Raw genomic sequence first — 17,518 nt, forward strand, 5'->3', positions numbered from 1 at the left:
TAGGGCTGCGAGCTAAGGCTCAGGCTTCGGTCGGAGCGCAGGGAGAGGACTGGGGTTGGCGGCGTGAACACAGCCTGCAGGGGGTTAGTGCACCATGCCTAGCCAAGAGGGAGTCCGGGAAAAGGTCTGGAGCTGCTGAAGAGGCAAGTGACTTTTTTCTTCCCTCTTTGTTTCCCGGTGCGTGAAGAGAGGGGATTAAGAGCACTGCTTAAAGGAGCTCCAGAGACAGGCATGAGCCGCGGCTAAAAGCGCGGACCCCGGAGACAGGCAAGAGACACTAAGGCTGCTGCTGCCACCACCAAGAAGCCTGTTGCGAGCACAGGTCACGCTCCACACCCCTTTTCCGGGGAGCCTGTGCAGCCTGCCACTGCCAGGTTCCCGGGATCCAGGAACAACTTCCCTGGGAGAACGCACAGTGCACTTCAGGCTGGTGCAATGTCACGCCGGCCTCTGCTGCCGCAGGCTCACCCTGCACTCCATGGCCCTCGCTCCCCCCGGCCTCAGTGAGCCAGAGCCCCCAAATCAGCGTCGCCTTTAACTCCGTCCTTTCTGAGAGAAAAACAGACCCCCTCTGGTGACCTACATGCAGAGGGGTGGCCAAATCCAAACCTGAGCCCCAAGGCGTGAGCCGCGGCTAAAAGCGCGGACCCCGGAGACAGGCAAGAGACACTAAGGCTGCTGCTGCCGCCACCAAGAAGCCTGTTGCGAACACAGGTCACGCTCCACACCCCTTTTCCAGGGAGCCTGTGCAGCCTGCCACTGCCAGGTTCCCGGGATCCAGGAACAACTTCCCTGGGAGAACGCACAGTGCACTTCAGGCTGGTGCAATGTCACGCCGGCCTCTGCTGCCGCAGGCTCACCCTGCACTCCATGGCCCTCGCTCCCCCCGGCCTCAGTGAGCCAGAGCCCCCAAATCAGCGTCGCCTTTAACTCCGTCCTTTCTGAGAGAAAAACAGACCCCCTCTGGTGACCTACATGCAGAGGGGTGGCCAAATCCAAACCTGAGCCCCTGGGAGCTGTGAGAACAAAGAAAAGAAAGGGAAATCTCTCCCAGCAGCCTCAGAAGCAGCGGATTAAAGCTCCACAATCAACTTGATGTACCCTGCATCTGTGAAATACATGAATAGACAACAAATCATCGCAAATTGAGGAGGTGGACTTTGAGAGCAAGATTTATGATTTTTTCCCCCTTTTCCTCTTTTTGTGAGTGTGTATGTGTATGCTTCTGTGTGAGATATTGTCTGTATAACTTTGCTTCCACCATTTCTCCTAGGGTTCTATCCATCCTTTTTTTTTTAAAATTTTGATCTCAATAATTATGTTTTTTAATTTAATAACTTTATTATATTTTACTTTATTTTATTTAACTTTATCGTCTTTCTTTCATTCTTTTTTCCTTCCTTCCTTCCTTCCTTCCTCCCTCCATCCCTCCCTCCATTCTTTCTTTCTTTCTTTCTTTCCTTCATTTCTTTCTTTCTTCCTTCCTACTTCTTCTAATTCTTTCTCTGTACTTTTTCTCCCTTTTATTCTGAGCCCTGTGGATGAAAGGCTCTTGGTGCTGCAGCCAGGAGTCAGAATATATACAATGGAATATTACTCAGCCATAAAAAGAAACGAAATTGAACTATTTGTAATGAGGTAGATAGACCTAGAGTCTGTCATACAGAGTGAAGTAAGTCAGAAGGAGAAAGACAAATACTGTATGCTAACACATATATATGGAATTTAAGGAAAAAAATGTCATGAAGAACCTAGGTTTAAGACAGGAATAAAGAGACAGACCTACTAGAGAATGGACTTGAGGATATGGGGAGGGGGAAGGGTGAGCTGTGACAAAGCGAAAGGGAGGTATGGGCATATATACACTACCAAACTTAAGGTAGATATCTAGTGGGAAGCAGCCATATAGCACAGGGTGATCAGCTCAGTGGTTTGTAACCGCCTGGAGGGGTGGGATAGGGAGTGTGGGAGGGAGGGAGATGCAAGAGGGAAGAGATATGGGAACATATGCATATGTATAACTGATTCACTTTGTTATAAAGCAGGAACTAACACACGATTGTAAAGCAATTATACCTCAATAAAGATGTTTAAAAAAGATAAATACTAGGGATGTAAAGTACAACATGTTTTATGAAATTAACAACTGTATGTTATATGTGAAAAATTTTAAGAGAGTAAATCTTAAGTGTTCTCATCACAAGAAAAAAAAAGTTCTGTTAGGTTATTTACGCAAAAGTTGGAAATGTAAGACTGCATCGCAAACGATGATACATATATTGAGTGTTTCCTGGCATAAAACCATCATAGGACTCACAGAGCAGTATCAGACATAGTTCATGTTTTCGGGGAACTTCCAGGTTATTAGGGGTATCACCATCTCTAGACCAAATGACTAGAACTCCAGGCAAGAAGTGATGAACTCCAGGTCGTGGGGCAGCATAAGAATCACCAGATTGCTGGCACCACCCCTAGAGATTCTGATTCAATAGATTTGGGTAGGGCACAGAAATCTGCATCTCTAACAATTTCCCACATGATGCTGATGCTGCTGGTCCAGGGACTTTGAGAACCACTGGGCTCTCACATCCAGCCAAGGCTTTATAAAGACAATGCTTATATTGGACATTTTCATAAATTTAATCAAGTTTTTAATAAAGATGTCTCACATTCCATCTTTAATATATTTATGACCCCATTGAAGAGAGTGTTATTTACAACCTAGATAAAGGTTTGCTTTCAACATTTAGGTTAAACTAACCTGAAAGAATAAAATATTTTTTGACTCAGCAAGTCTATGTCTAGGAATTTATCTTAAGGAAATAATCAGATTTGTATGTAAGGAGAAATATATACAGGGATTCTCATGGCAGTGTGGTTTACAATAGTAAAACTTGAGAATCAAAATAAATGCCTAGCAATGGGGACTGGTATATCTTCTAGAACAAAGAAGTTCTTCTCAGTTTATTAAAAATGATGATGCAGTTACATATTCATTGGCATGAAAGGTGTTATAAATAAACTATAGTTGATAGACACACACACACTGGAAATACCAAAGTGATAATAATGGTTCTCAGAGGAGCTTTCCCCTTCCATGTTTTCTAATTTATCTGCAATGACCATGGATGACTTCTGTGATTCTCTTCTACTGAAAGAAGAGGGGAGTGCTGATGTACTTACCTTAAGTATTTGAGTCAGTTTGAAGCCAGCCCAATCTGCTGTTACAGAAAAGCAGGTTTTGTTTCTAAAGCCAAGATTCTCCACAAATGTCAGCCCAGAATAATGAAACTCCCAAACACTGGCTACAGGGTAAGCACAATTGAAATAGTTAGGGTCTGGCCTCCACACACTTCTTACCCTGAATGCACATTCAATTGCTGTGCCTCAATCCTAAAATAGACAGCTCCCCCTTTTTTTTAATTGATAGGTACTATTCTTAGAGGTGTCTTCTGGCGTATTCAAAAGGAAATGAATATTTGTGAACCCCTGAACTCCTGTTGTTTTTAATTTTCCATGCAATTCAGTTGAATATTTGTTGTGTGAAATAACCATGGAGTAAAAATAGAAAGTTTATTTCCTATCTTCTGGTATTTATCGTCTCCCCATGAGCAGCAGGTTTCCTTTTCCGAGCTGACCCACCTTTTTTCCAACTGATTAATTCTGGTAGAGGCAGTGAGTGCTGTTCACTCATTGAAAAGCTACCCTGTGCAGAGCAGTGGGGTGGGTGCCCTGGGGACAAGGGAGACAGTGTCCTCGTACACCTGGGCCTTTACTGACAGCAACATACCTTCACAGAGATCATTGCTTTTGAGCTTTGCTAGAGCCCTAAAAAGCAGATTTTGTTTCCGTAAAGGTGAGGGAACTGAGTCATAGAAGTTTTATAACTGACCAAATATCACAGAGTCAGGATTCAGACCCCAATCCCCTAAGGCAGCTCACGCACTCATCCTTATGTGCCCTGGCTCCCTTCCTACTGGAAGCATCTGGAGGTTATTCTCGCCTGGGCCGTCTTCTTCCCTTTCCTCCTGTCTGCTTTCTTCTCCAGCCTCCTCCTGGGGTTTGGCTGGGACTCAGCTGCTGCTGCAGGGTTAGCAACAACTTCCTCAGGTGGTGACTTCTGCCCTGTTCCTACAGAAACAATTCTCTGAAAGAGCTGGGGCTGGCGGGGGGTGAGGGGAGGGTAAGGATGGTTACATTGTCATTTTTGTTATCACTCTTATCAAGTACTCAGCTTGTTAAAGGCTCCAAGACAACCATCTCCATGCCCCCACTCCCCCAAGCCCCAGTCCCCGTGTGTCATGGCTTGGGTTCTTCAGGAAGCAGCCTCTGACATGGAGCTGAGTGGGCAGGACATTTATGCAGGATTGGCCCCTGTGGACAGGAGAGGAGGAAAGCAGGATGAGGCAGAGGAGAAGTCGCAGAGCAGTGGGGCCTGACAAGCCTTACCTGAAATCATGGGAAGCTCAGGACTCAGGATTGTTTGCACAGGACAAAATGACTAGGGCTTCTACCTCGACTGTGACTAGTTGTTAAGTGTGGGCCACATGGGAAAGGTGTGATCTTGGGCAAGGCAGCTCTGCAGCTGAGGCAGCTTCTGCAGGGACAACAGCTGCAGGCTGTTGTCCCCCACTCCTGGCAGCTGGGAAACATGTCCTTCCTTGAAAGGAGATCTGGGTGGTACAACTCCATCTCTGGGTGTTGGGGTAACACAGTGAAGATGGAGACCAGCCTGCTTCAAAGATTCTTAGCCAATTGTATTGACATCCTGAGGTCCATTATCATCATAGGAGATGCTTGAAGAAAGTCTTCACAAAGACATGGGTCAGCTAAGCCTCTCAGTAAGTAGAACTACTCTCATAGCGTCCTGCTGGTTCACAGCCTCTCCTATAATAAGCCACGGGGCCATCATCGGAGAGGTGGAGACATGACGTGACAGATGTAATGTTCTCTCCAAATCTGAGCCTTTGGAGGAGGGGTTTTGTCTGCTGATCTCCTGACTTTTCAAAATCAGCACATGGAAATCCTTATCTGGATGTGGCGCTTCTGTGGGGGATTAGAAAGAGCACTCACCTGGGAGTCAGGATACCATGGCTCTAATCCTGCCTTTGCCCCTCCCCTTACAGCTCTGTGACATTGACCTCTCTGGGCCTCGGTTTCCTCAACCATAAGATGAGGGAATTTGGTTTGAAGAGGTCTGTGGTCACCTCCAGCTTAGAATCATGATGATTCTCCATTATCTAGACCAGGGGTTGGTAAACTATGGCTCACAGGCCACATCTGCTTCACTATCAGTTTCCGGAAATACAAGTTTACTAGAACACAGTCAGGCTCATTCATTTACCTGTTGCCAGTGGCTGTCTTCAGTTGAGTCATTGCAAGAGAGATTCTTTGGCCTGCAAATTCTAAAATATTTACTACTTGACCCTTTACAGAAAAAGTTTGCCAACCCCTAGGCAAATCTTTGGTCACGCGCCATTCTAACTAGTAGGAGGAGAAAGAATGAGGGCCATGAAGACGTGCCGTTGCAGTAATCTGGGCAAATACGGTTGTCTGTCAAGGAATTGCTATTCCCTGAGTATTCTGTAGGCAATTGAGAGAAAAAGGAGGGTTGAAGGAAATTAGGTGAGAAGCATTCTGAATGTGCTGTGCACCAAGGACAGTGTCTGCAAGGATTCCTGACTAAGCAATGTGCTGGGAGCTTAAGGGAGAGCTCATTTGCCAAAATATCCACCCCTGCACTGCCTGCATCAGCTCTTCATTACCCACATGGTAGGATGTTTAGCAGGGAGGGTAAACACAGGTTTTTGTTTTACAATCAAGGTCATTTGTCCAGCAGCTGGAATGAGTAAGGGAAATTTTGGAAGAAATGAGAGAAGAATTTCTCTCTGCTGGTGAAATGTCAGGATCATCAAGCTGTCACATCTTCAGGGAAAACAGCTCTGCTGTAAGAGACCACAGAAGTAGGAGGGATCCTGACAATATTACTGTCATGAGCTGTACTTTACATTCTTAAGAAACACAGCTTCTAGTTGCTTAATGTCTCTTTATATCATTTTGTTTTCATCTCATTGTCAAAACACTCCCATGGGTGATATCAAGTGTTATAAGCCTCACCAGCCAATATTTCACAGTTGTTCCTATTTCCACAGGAACAACTTCAGGATGGTGGTGCCTGATGTTCTATAATGCCTGTAACATTTATTGTTGGTCCCAGCCATTTACCTCTTAACATTTGGTCCCTTTGATAGCTCTTTATCTTTGTTAGTGTAAGTGTTACCTTCCCAAGTAAAGTCTGTAACCCTGGAGGTCCAGGGATATGTCTTATACCAGATCATAGAATGTTTGAAATGAAAGAAGGCCCTTAGTCTAGTGAAACACTTAGATATACAGTGAGAACTGAGGCCCAGAGAGGTGACTGGAGGACCATGCAGCTGGTGATGTTAGAAATAGAATGATAATTGTGGTCCCCTAATCTGAAGACTGGTGCTTTTTCCATAGATCCTCATTATACCTCTTTGTAGTCCCCGTACCAGGGTACATCTCCTCAGTACTACTTCTGCTGATTATCTAGATAGATATCCTGTCTTCCTCAATTGATTGCAAGCCCTTTACAGGTTAAGGACCACAGCTACTATTTACATTACCTTTGATTTTAATTCCCATCTATTGAACATCTAAAATATATGGTTTACCTTAAGAAATTTGAAAATTTGATCGAATTAAACCTAAAGCAAGCAGAAGGGAGAAAATAATAAAGGCTGGAGTGGAAATAAATGAAATAAACAATAGAGAACATCAATGTGACCACAAATTGTTTCTTTGAAAAGATTTTAAAAATTGATCAATATTTAGCTATACTGACCAAGAAAATAAGAAAGAAGACTCAAATTAAGAAATCAGGAATGAAAGAGGAGACATTGCTACCACCTTTAAAGAAATTAAAAGGATTATAAGGGTCAAAAAATTAGATAATTTAGATGAAAGGACAAATTTCTAGAAAGATGCAAATTACTGAAACTGACTCAAGAAGAAAAAAAATCTGAACAGATCTGTAACAAATAGGTCAAATTAGTAATTTTAAAAGTTCCAACAAAGAAAAGGCCAGGCCCAGATTGCTTCACTGGTGAATTCCACTAAGCATTCAAACAGGAATTAATATCAGTTTCACAAACTCTTCCAAGAAATAGAATATGATAGAACATTTCTCAACTCATTCTTTGAGACTGTTCTTTGATACGAAAACCAAAGACATCACAAGAAAAACTAAAAACAACAAACTATGGACCAATATTCATTGTAGATATATATGCAAAAATCATCAAAAATATACTAGTAAAGTAAGCACAGCAATAGAAAAAGGATTATAAGGATTATATAGAAAGACCAAGTAAGATTTATCAGAAGAATGTGAGGATAGTTTTACATCAGAAAATCAATTAATGTGATACACCATGTTCATAGACTAAAGGACAAAAACTATATGACCATCTCAATAGATGCAGAAAAGCATTTGACAAAATCCAACACCATTTCTTGATAAAAACACTCAACAAACTAGGAATACAAAGGAACTTCCTAAACCTGACAAAGAACCTCTGTGAAAGTACCTACAGCAGCAATACCCATAACACTCATTTTGTCAGTCCATTCGTCTGTTGTTGTAGAAACAGCCCAAGTGTCCATCAACAGATGAATGGATAAACAAATAGTGATATATACATACAATGGAATATTATTCATCCATAAAAAGGAGGTCCTGACACAGGCTACAATGTGGGTGAACTTGAAAACATGATGCTCAGTGAAATAAGCCAGACACAAAAGGACACATATTGTATGATCCCACTTACATGCGATATCTAGAACAGTAAAACTTACAGACACAGAAGCCTATTAGACATCACCAGGGGGTTGGGGAGGGGAGAATGGTGAGTTATTGTTTAATGGTTACAGAGTTTCTGTTTGGAGTGATGAAAAAGTTTTGGAGATAGACACATCATGAATGTACTAATGCCATTGAGTTGTACCCTTAAAAATGGATTAAGTTCAAAAAAAGATGAACAGGACATAATCTCTGTGGTCAAGGAGTTACTAACTAGTTGAAAAGGGTAGGGGAGTGGAGAGGGAGTGAAGAGTATTGGGAAACAAAACCTGGCGAGGAGCACCTTGGCTGACACCCAGAGCAGTGGTCGCCATGGAGTGGGTATTCCCTCTAGGACGATTAAACATGGGCGGCCAGCATCTAGGCCTGGTGTCAAGTTCCAGCCGCGTAGGCTATCAATTGTGTGAAATGAACATCTCAAACCTCTTTCCTCATTGAAAAATGAACCTACTTCCTAGGAACCTTCCATGACAGCAGGTAAGATGCTCAGCCCAGGGCCTGGCACTTATTCACCAAAAAATGTTTAGCCGTTATTGTTGTTGATGCTGTTGTTCATGATGATTTGGAGTGAATTTGTATAGAAATGCCACTTCAAAAAGGCAATAGAAATACGAGTCACACCCCCGGGACAGGAAGGTGGAGGAACCCAGGATGGAAAGGTGGAGGGGACAGTTGACACATGGGACCAAGGAAAGGGCAGAACAGAGGGAGCCGACCATGATAGTGAACAGATTGGAGTAGAATGTGAAGGGGACTGGCCCCAGGCTGAGGGACACAGGAGAGGAGAGTGGAGTTGGTTTTCGAGAAAACTCATCATGAACCACCAAGTCCTGACATCTGCCTGCAGGTACGTTTTCTTAGAGCAGAAGCTCCGGTGAAGCACGATGGGGAGGGAAAAGGGAGCAAATGCTCAAATCGTCCATGTGACACTTCCTGTCACCGCCTTCTTTTCCGAACATCTGGCCCTCTGTTTTGATGCTGACCTATGGTGAGCTGTGAGCGCGCTGCCCTCCTCTGCTCAGGCAGCATGATTGGTCACTCCCTGTATTTTAATGGGGTTGTAGCTCCTCCTAAGGAGCAGATAGCCCAGGCAAGGAGTGGGTGGAAGAGGCAGGACGTGGCAGGACTTAGCTGCCGACTGATCCCCTGCTGCCCTCTGGCTGGAGTCACAGCCAGGGAAGACCCGCTGGGTCCCAACCACACAGCATGCACTGCAGGGCTTTTCTCAGAGGTGCACAGAGCCAAGTATCTTCAGAACTTCCCACAGGCAGGATAGAGTGGTCAGAGTTTTCTCTAAAATCTACCCCCCACCGTGCACACATCCACCTTTAAAACTCACCATAGGTATAACCTCTGTTTGATGACTGGCTGGTGGACATTCTTCAGTCTTAAAAACCCTGAAAGGAGGAGAGTGCTGTCTAAACAATGCTTCTTGTCAGGATTCACTGTTCTTTAGAAAGAGCTGGAGGTGAAACAAAGGTGAGGATCAATCAAAGGTAGTCAGAAAGGGACAGACTCAGTAGAGAGGCTGGGTCCCCAGCCTGTGGCTCAGAGAGCCCTGCAAGAGGTGACAGTATAGAGGTCCCAATCTGTGACGCCATCAGTGCCCCTGACATGTGTGGGCATCTCACATGTACATGCTATTTCCAAGTGCATGAAAATGCTGTTGAAATTAACAAAGAGAAAATTAATTGTAAAAAAATCAACATAGGGATTGAGGATTCATTGATTTTTTAAAAACATCTAAGACAGCAGAGCTCTGGAATCAGAGCTTCACGTGTGTGCAACAAGTGTAGGGTCCCAGGCTCAGGAGGGGGTCCTGTACTTAGGGTTTAATGAAATTCCTAATAATTTAAATATTGAATTTGTATTTTATAAATGAAGTCTGATGGGACAGTGGAATACATAGCAGGGTCTTGGAGCCTTGCTCAGGAGCTGGCTCCCTGGAGAGAGTCCTCTGACCAGCACCTACTCCCTGATACTCCCCTCCCCTCCCTGCCCCCCACTGCTGCCCTCTACTCCCTGGGCAGGGGGTGGCTAGGCATGACTTCTGGAAGGATGGGATCAGGGAGGCCCCTGGGTTCTTGTGAGGGTCTTCACTCCTTGAGAGCATCTAGCCCAGTTCCCGAGGGAAGATGATATGAAGTAAATATCCTGTAAGAAACACCATGGCAGGTCCCAAGATAGATGCAGAAAAAGAAACCAGCTTTTCTCTTGCTTTTTAAACAATGGACCCTGCATTGTCATTTAGCACTGGATCCAACGGATTCTAGCTAGCCTGTCACATTTGCTACTCAAAATGTGGTCCCAGGTCCAGCAGCACTGGTATCACCTGGGAGCATTTAGAAATTCAGAGTCCCAGGCCTGACCCACACCTACTAAGTCAGAATCTGCATTTTAACAGAATCCCTAGCTGATTCATATCACATTTTAGCAGGGTCTCTAGCAGTGGCCTAGAATGTACTCTGGGACTCAGTGACCTCCTATTAGATGAAGCCTGTGACTTCATCTTTATTGTGGTTGCTGAATGTGCTGTCCTTTTCTTTGACAATAAAGCAAGTGCTATTCATGTTGTAAGGTGGGATAGAAGGAGAAAGGCTGGTCAGTAAGAAACACTGAAAAAGGAATTGCTCCGAGCACCAAGCTTCGCCAGCCCTGTTGCTTGAAATTCTCTTTGCCCCATCCTCTACCCTTGCTTGGGCTCAAGGCTCAGCATCTTTCCCCGTGATGCTGAGAGCCTTACTGAGGGGAACAGTAGCCAGATTAAAATAAACTGCAGCTCCAGGGAAATTGCTCTGACCTTTATTTGCATAAGCCCTAAGGATTGCCAGCTCTCTCTGGGAGAGATGGGGAAACATCACCTTCCTTTTCTTCTTGGCAGAACTGATTTTTGAGCTTGCATGTTACTTGGCATGGTATGCTTGTTGTTTTAGTAACTTTTCAGGTTCTAGGAAAGATGGTTATAAAAAGCAACCAGCATGAATATGAAATGAACCTCTCTGCCTCCCAGTCACCCCCCTCACAAGAGCTTTCCCTGGAGAAAAGCAACCATTGGGCCAGAGCTGTTGGGAGAGGACGCTGCCATGGAGCCATCTCTGGTGACAGAGGCTGAGGCAGGTTTCTAACATGTTGTTTACTTAGCTAATTGTAACGTGCCCTTTACAAAATTCACACCAGTGATTCCGCATCTAGAGATGGAGCCTGAGGAAAGACCAGAGATTCTGACGAAGTGAAGCAAGACAGTATTCATCTTGATGGCATCTGTAAGAACAGGAAGTTCAAAGTGGGGTGCATGCCCCCAAGGGGGTGTACAAAGAAGGGCAGTGTAAGAAATAATAGAATTTGCATTTAATCTTTTTAATTTACAAATATAGGGAAAAGGCTTTACTAATACACAAAATGCGAGTTGGCCCTCACTTCCTCATTTGGTCCCCAAAGCAGACAGTCACATGTTATATGAGGAAAAAGCTGGAGTTTCACAGCGTGGGTACCTTCTCTGACAAAGCAACTATGTGGATATACAGTAGTTTATAAATGAATCTTAGGACTCAAAGTTTTCTCCTGATGGGATGAGGCACCTTGTGGGAGGTCTAAGGGATGGAGATACAGGACTCTGCCCCCCCTCCCTCAGCCCACATGAAGATCCAGCTCTGATGATCCAGCCCCTCACTTGGGGGCAGCCTTAGCTTCTTAGTGGGAAAGGAATGCTGTTTCAGTTGGTGGAGTATTTATTTCCCATCAGTTCCAACACGTTCTGTAAGAGCTTCCAGGGTATCTTGGTAAAAATTGTGGCTCTCTCAGCAGATTTCCTAACTCCGCAGCTTTCATTAACAGCTCTACCTTCTGAACTCAGCTTTAGCTTTCTGCTCCATTCTGCTGAAGTTCAAGGCTGCAGATGACCCCCTGGTCAGCATCTTGCCTTCCACTGCAAAAAAGCTAGTGCTCAGGTGTGAGGTTAAGATAAAGGGAAAACTAAGCTTATCAGAAAAAAATTCATCAGTCATCAGAACAAACCTGCTGAAAGATACTGGCCAAGGGGTCCCCAAGGATGCTTTCTTTTCTATAGATGCATATTCCCCTGCGTATAAAAAGCCCATCTTTTAAATAATGGTGTTTGTTTAAATAATACTTTTTGAGAGAGGCTTTGTCCTGGAATTCCTTGTACATATTAAAACTGTAAATCATCTTGTCATTAGGAATAAATCTCTTTATTATGCATGTCATAATTGAATTTATCTCAATTAATGTGGCATTACCTTGTGGCCAAGGTGGATTAGCTTCTGTCTTTTATTTTTTTCAAACGTCTTTATTGGAGTATAACTGCTTTACAATGGTGTGTTAGAATAGATGTTTGATAGAATTCGCCTGTGATAGCTTCTGTCTTCTGATTGCCCTTGACTGTTGCCTTGAAGTTGCTGAAGTGCTGATGAAGTCAGTAAGTGCTGTGCACTGATTTTCAGGCACAAGGAGTGTCACCAGCTCAGCTCCAGACACAGTAGCAGGACCACCAGTTTTCAACAGTTCAGCAGCCAGGGCCAAGGTGAAATGCATATGGGAGTAAGTAGCCTGTGGCCTAACCCCTTGGAGAGTGCAGTGGTAGAAAGCATGGACCGAATGTGGTCAGTCGTGTGGTGCCATTCTGTTTGTTCACCACAAAATTCACAGCTTTGCTTTTCTAGAAGCAGCAGTGAATGGGATGTGCACAGCTCAGTTGAAGAGATCTGAATCTGCATGCAAGGTGCTGGCTGTGGTCTGAACATTTTACCCCCAAACTCACATGTTGAAATCCTAACCCCCAAAGAAGATGGTATTAGTAGGTGGGGCCTTTGGGAGGTACTTAAATCATGAGGGTGGGGCCCTCAGGAGTGGGATTCGTGCCTTATAAAAGAGGCTTCAGATTGATCCCCGCCCCTTCTGCCATATGACAAGGCCTTAGCTATGACCCAGGAAGAGGGCCTCACCAGAAGGTGGTCATGCTTGTGCCTTGACATAGGACTTCCCAGCCTCCAGAACTGTGAGCAAAAAACTGTCTGTTGTTTATAAGCCACACAGCCTGTGCTGCTTTGCTGTAGCAGCCCAAACAGACTAAGCACCTGTTATAAATTTCAGGGAAGAGACCCCAGCCTCCTAGGCTAACTTCTCCATGTCTCCAGATCAGGGGTGGGAAACTCTCTCTGTGAAGGGCTAGATGGTGAATATTTTAGGTTCTATGGGCCATATGATTTCTGTTACCATTACAACTCTGCTCCTATAACACAGAAGCAGCCATGGACAATGTGAATTAATGAGTATGGCTGTGATTTAGTAAAACATAATTTTCAAACTGCAAATGAATTTCATATAATTTTCAGGTGGCACAAAATATTATTCTCCCTTTGATTTTTTTCCATCATTTAAAAATTTCAAGCAATTCTTAATTCACAAGATGTGTAGAAACAAATAGCAGGTCAGATTTGGCCTGTGGGCTATATGGTTTGTGGATCCTTCCTGTAGATGTTCCAACTCAGAACCTTCTCTCTAAAATCTACTTCCTCTGTTGGTGCTGGTTGAATAGTTAGGAAGTTTGGCAAAAATTACTTTTCAGTCGATGTGCATTTATATTGTTCTTGCAATGCAGCACATCATCATATAGGCTGATATTTGGAAACAAAGGAGGAAAAAAGTGCTGAAAATTATTTCCAAACCTCAAGCTGATAATGTGTTTAGATGCCGATTGTTTTCAAGTCTTGCCTGTACCTGAGTGGTAACCTAGTAACACAGTTACCATGGCAACAAGAGATTCCCAGGATCTGGAAGTGAGGGAGTTTGAACTAAACTTTCCCACCCCTCCCTCATTCCATTCATCCTTGATGGGAGGAGATTATGGAGAAGGCTTTTGCTAAGCTCCCAGTCGATAATTTTCAAATACAAGAAAAGCAAGTCACTTATTTCACCCTTAAAATTTAATAATGTGGTGGTGTCAGATTTTTGATTTAAGACTTCATTACTTTTGCAAAGTATACAACATCTCACTTCCTAGCACATTACAAAATGCTTTAAATAATTAAAATGAAAGCAGTTTTGCCAAAATAAGTGACCAAGATGCATTCCAGTGAATTTATTGCCCTTTTGCTCTTTTCTTCCTTACTGCTTGACTGAACTTGACCAAATGTTTTCTGGCTCACGGATACAGTTTGGGCTACTCCCCCATGGATGGTACTGCTCCTCTGGCAGAATAACGTGCCATCCCCCCTTATATTCCATGTCATGAAGCCCCACACCATTCCAGAAAAGGTGAAGAGGAAGTTGAGGCTGCAGGGCTGAGGATCTTCTGAGAATGTTGTGTTTCTTCAGGTTCTAAGACTTAGAGGACAGCCAGAAGAGGTGGAATCTTGCGTTCCACTTGGTAATATACTGGCCACAGCCTCAGCATGTGGACAGCAACTGTTGAGATGCAAAGAACAATAAATGACATTTGTCCCTAAGGAGATTATAATGCAAGGAAAGCACCAAACTTCAAACTGAAAAACTAAATAACAACACAGTGGTTATATAATCTGAGGTGATGGTTAAAAAAAGTACCCAAGTGGGACCGTAGCCATGTGTCAAACAAAGCAGATGGTGAGAGCGTCAAGGTGAGAAAAGGAAGTTGAGGATGTCTCTGGGGGAAGAGGGAACTTGGCCTCGGTCTTAATAGAGATGTAGGATTTGAAGGGTAAAGAGAAGGGGGGAACTGGAGGCCAGCACATTGGGAGTCCGAGTCTTATTTTCACCAGTAGATGTCTTTCTGATCTTAGGCAAGTGGTTTTTTCTGAGATTCAGTTTTCTCATCGGCAAAATGGTCATCATATTATTGCCACAGCTGAGTACCTGGGAAGTGGACTTGGGGTTGGGGATTTCTGTGCAGGAGGTCTGTGAGGGGGTGTCCTTGAGGCCAACATCTGCAGAAAGGAGGGCAAAGTATGCAGACTGGGCACAGGGACACGCCAATCTCTGATGTGGTCTCAGTGGAGGCCTCTGCTGATTCTGCAGAGAGCTGTAAAGCTGGACCAGTCCTGCAGGGTTCCCCTGAGTTGGGGGTGAGAGGGCCAGGCCTATATGATCCCAGGTCAACCAAGCACTGGATGTGGGCTACCCCAGAAAGGGACTGTGACAAGGAATTACTCAGCCAAGTCAATCCCCACAGGGGCTGACGGTGGAGGGCCGACCCCCACGGGCACCCCCCCCCCAGCAGCTGGGGAGTATGTGCAGGGCCTTTTGAGATGAGTCAGTGACTTAATGCATGTAAAACTGATATATAAGAGAGGCATTCTTAAAGAAGAATCAAGTATTTGGTATCCATCTCTAAAGAGTAAAGAAGATAGCTTTTTATTCAAAAGGCTGTAAGGAAGGGAACGCAAGGGATGTATTATAGGGATACTAATTGCATCAGGTAAATCAAATTAATTTTTTTTTGGAAAAATGTCAAGTCTAAGAAAAGTTGTAAGAATAGCACAACGAACACCTATGTCTGCTTCATCTAGATTCACCGATTATTATTTTGCCACATTTGCATAATCTCTCTATATCTATATAATATATAAAAATTATTGTAATTATTTTTATAGTGTAATTTGAGAATAAATTTCATTTACCATGATTCTTTACTTCTAAATATTTAAATGTGCAGTCCCTAAGAACAAAGACATTCATTTATATAATCATAGTAAATGATTAAATTTAAGAAATTTCACATTGATATACTATTTGATATGCCAATCCATATCCAAATTTTACCAATTGCCCCAATAATGGCCTTTATAGCAACTGTTTTTTCTGATCCATGATACAAACCAGGATCACACACTTCATTTCATTGTTACACCTCTTTGGTGTGGTTTATTCTGGAACAGATCTTCAGTTACTTGCCATCTTTCATGATACTGACATTTTTGAAGAGTACAGGCCAGTTGTGTAGAATGTCCCTCAGTTTGGATTTGTCTGGTATTTCCTCATGATCAGATCCAAGTTATACATTTTTTTATGGTATCCTCTATGTGATGCTGTGTCCTTCTGAATTTTTAAAAACTTCATTTTTGGAAGTTGCAGACATATACAGGAGTAGTCAGAGTAGTATAATTAATCCCAACGGACTCATCAGCCAGTTCAACAATCAACTCATGGCAAACCTTGTTTTGTCTCCACTCCCATCTATTCTCCCATGTTGCTTTTAAGAACGTACCATCCATCACAACTTTTTTTTTTTTAACATCTTTATTGGAGTATAATTGCTTTACAATGGTGGGTTAGTTTCTGCTTTATAACAAAGTAAATCAGTTATACATATTCATATGTCCCCATATCTCTTCCCTCTTGCATCTCCCTCCCTCCCATCTTCCCTATCCCCCCCCTCTAGATGGTCACAGAGCACCGAGCTGACCTCCCTGTCCATGCCATTCTCTCACTTTGTCCCAGCTTACCCTTCCCCCTCCCCGTATCCTCAAGTCCATTCTTGTGGTACGAGGGGTCCCTTTTCTCCACATCCTCACCAACACTTGTTATTTCTTCTTTTTGTTTAAACAACTTTATTGAATGTAATTGCTTTACAATGGTGTGTTAGTTTCTGCTTTATAACAAAGTGAATCAGCAATACATATACATATATCCCCATATCTCTTCCCTCTTGCGTCTCCCTCCCACCCTCCCTATCCCACCCCTCTAGGTGGTCACAAAGCACCGAGCTGATCTCCCTGTGCTATGCAGCTGTTTCTCACTACCTATTTATTTTATTTTTGGTAGTGTGTATATGTCCATCCACTCTCTCACTTCATCTCAACTTACCCTTCCCGCTCCCCATGTCCTAAAGTCCATTCTCTAGTAGGTCTGCATCTTTATTTCCATCTTGCCTCTAGGTTCTTCATGACCATTTTTTTTTTTTTTAGATTTCATATATGTGTTAGCATACAATATTTGTTTTTCTCTTTCTGACTTACTTCACTCTGTATGACAGCACATCTTTTCATCCATTATTCTTTCAGTAATACGTGAATTTTAACCTGCTCTTACTTCCCATGGATGTTAATGAAGCATTTCAAACTCAGGCTGTTCAAAACTGAACTCCTGATTTCCTGAACCAAGTTTACTTCCTCTACAGCTTTCCCCATCTTTACATAAGAAAGGTAGGACCTAGCTAAGAACAAACCTTCCAGTGTGTGTGGCTTCAGGGTACCAGGCAAATGGCTTCATCCTCCCTTGTGTGAGAGTGAGTCTCTGTAAGGAAGTGGGGAGGAACAGGTGATGATTGTAGTGCAGTGTTCCTTCATGATCCCTCAGCTGGGAGCCCTGCGGCTTAGTGAGCATACATACATGCAGTGTCAGGCAAAGGGTGACCCTAGCATAGTGATCAGTAGGGAAGGCCAGGGCAGGGGACAGTAGCTGCTGGGATTTATGTCCCTGTTTCTCATTACTAGTGTGTGTCCTTAGACAAGGTACCCAAACTCCTTGTGCCTGAGAATTCTCATCTATAAAATCTGTTGGCTCCTACCTCGTGAGGTTGTTCTGAGCATTAGTTGGGATTATGAATGTATGAAATGCACTTAGGATACTTCACGGCACAGAGTAAGTACTCAATAAATGTTAATGACTTAAAATAGACTCTGGATATACATGTGGTTG

This window comes from Neophocaena asiaeorientalis, unplaced genomic scaffold (assembly GCF_003031525.2).
Source record: "Neophocaena asiaeorientalis asiaeorientalis breed wild unplaced genomic scaffold, Neophocaena_asiaeorientalis_V1.1 scaffold33, whole genome shotgun sequence".
In the NCBI taxonomy this organism is placed as follows: domain Eukaryota; kingdom Metazoa; phylum Chordata; class Mammalia; order Artiodactyla; family Phocoenidae; genus Neophocaena; species Neophocaena asiaeorientalis.